This window comes from Salvelinus alpinus, chromosome 11 (genome assembly GCF_045679555.1).
Source record: "Salvelinus alpinus chromosome 11, SLU_Salpinus.1, whole genome shotgun sequence".
NCBI lineage: Eukaryota > Metazoa > Chordata > Actinopteri > Salmoniformes > Salmonidae > Salvelinus > Salvelinus alpinus.
The window spans coordinates 72,650,530-72,653,029 of record NC_092096.1 but is presented as its reverse complement, the minus strand read 5'-3'; the positions used below and the strand labels follow the sequence as shown (position 1 = coordinate 72,653,029).

Below are 2,500 nucleotides of genomic sequence, written 5' to 3'. Positions count from 1 at the left end.
AGAGAGAGAGAGAGAGAGAGAGAGAGAGAGAGAGAGAGAGAGAGAGAGAGAGAGAGAGAGAGACAGAGACAGAGACAGAGACAGAGAGAGAGAGAGAGAGAGAGAATGGAAACTAAACTGTAGATGGAAACTCAAAATCACATTTACATACACATACACAAACACAGTAGCACACAAAAAAAACACACACAAACAATAACACACAGTAATGGTTGCACACACACAATTTTACAACGCACACTACCAATGCAGTTACTGTGAAAGTAACAATAGTGGCTGCCTTCGTCAGTTTACACCTCAAAGATCCTCAGAGGAAGCTAAACAGTAGATGGAAACTGAATGGAAACTAAACAGTAGATGGAAACTAAATGGAAAGTAAACAGTAGATGGAAACTAAATAGAAACTAAACAGTAGATGGAAACTGAATGGAAACTAAACAGTAGATGGAAACTAAACAGTAGATGGAAACTGAATGGAAACTAAACAGTAGATGGAAACTGAATGGAAACTAAACAGTAGATGGAAACTGAATGGAAACTAAACAGTAGATGGAAACTAAATGGAAACTAAACAGTAGATGGAAACTGAATAGAAACTAAACAGTAGATGGAAACTAAATGGAAACTAAACAATAGATGGAAACTGAATGGAAACTAAACAGTAGATGGAAACTAAATGGAAACTAAACAATAGATGGAAACTGAATGGAAACTAAACAGTAGATGGAAACTAAATGGAAACTAAACAATAGATGGAAACTGAATGGAAACTAAACAGTAGATGGAAACTAAATGGAAACTAAACAATAGATGGAAACTGAATGGAAACTAAACAATAGATGGAAACTAAATGGAAACTAAACAGTAGATGGAAACTAAATAGAAACTAAACAGTAGATGGAAACTAAACAGTAGATGGAAACTAAACAGTAGATGGAAACTAAATGGAAACTAAACAGTAGATGGAAACTAAATGGAAACTAAACAGTAGATGGAAACTAAACAGTAGATGGAAACTAAACAGTAGATGGAAACTAAACAGTAGATGGAAACTGAATGGAAACTAAACAGTAGATGGAAACTAAATAGAAACTAAACAGTAGATGGAAACTGAATGGAAACTAAACAGTAGATGGAAACTAAATAGAAACTAAACAGTAGATGGAAACTGAATGGAAACTAAACAATAGATGGAAACTAAATAGAAACTAAACAGTAGATGGAAACTAAATGGAAACTAAACAGTAGATGGAAACTAAATAGAAACTAAACAGTAGATGGAAACTAAACAGTAGATGGAAACTGAATAGAAAATAAACAGTAGATGGAAACTAAATGGAAACTAAACAATAGATGGAAACTGAATGGAAACTAAACAGTAGATGGAAACTGAATGGAAACTAAACAGTAGATGGAAACTGAATGGAAACTAAACAGTAGATGGAAACTGAACAGTAGATGGAAACTGAATGGAAACTAAACAGTAGATGGAAACTAAATAGAAACTAAACAGTGGATGGAAACTGAATGGAAACTAAACAGTAGATGGAAACTAAATAGAAACTAAACAGTAGATGGAAACTAAATGGAAACTAAACAGTAGATGGAAACTGAATGGAAACTAAACAGTAGATGGAAACTAAACAATAGATGGAAACTGAATGGAAACTAAACAGTAGATGGAAGCTAAACAGTAGATGGAAACTAAATGGAAACTAAACAGTAGATGGAAATTAAATGGAAACTAAACAGTAGATGGAAACTGAATGGAAACTAAACAGTAGATGGAAACTAAATAGAAACTAAACAATAGATGGAAACTAAATAGAAACTAAACAGTAGATGGAAACTAAACAGTAGATGGAAACTAAACAGTAGATGGAAACTAAATGGAAACTAAACAGTAGATGGAAACTAAATGGAAACTAAACAATAGATGGAAACTAAATAGAAACTAAACAGTAGATGGAAACTAAACAGTAGATGGAAACTAAACAGTAGATGGAAACTAAACAGTAGATGGAAACTGAATGGAAACTAAACAGTAGATGGAAACTAAATAGAAACTAAACAGTAGATGGAAACTGAATGGAAACTAAACAGTAGATGGAAACTAAATAGAAACTAAACAGTAGATGGAAACTGAATGGAAACTAAACAATAGATGGAAACTAAATAGAAACTAAACAGTAGATGGAAACTAAATGGAAACTAAACAGTAGATGGAAACTAAATAGAAACTAAACAGTAGATGGAAACTAAACAGTAGATGGAAACTAAATGGAAACTAAACAGTAGATGGAAACTGAATGGAAACTAAACAGTAGATGGAAACTAAACAATAGATGGAAACTGAATAGAAACTAAACAGTAGATGGAAGCTAAACAGTAGATGGAAACTAAATGGAAACTAAACAGTAGATGGAAACTAAATGGAAACTAAACAGTAGATGGAAACTGAATGGAAACTAAACAGTAGATGGAAACTAAATAGAAACTA

At 32.6% G+C, this 2,500-nt stretch overlaps 1 protein-coding gene across 1 annotated transcript in view; it reads right to left on the bottom strand.

Moving 5' to 3' along the window:
• The window catches only part of txk (TXK tyrosine kinase), a 26,463-nt gene that overhangs the window by 6,908 nt on the left and 17,055 nt on the right, over window positions 1-2,500 (bottom strand). The window lies entirely within an intron of this gene.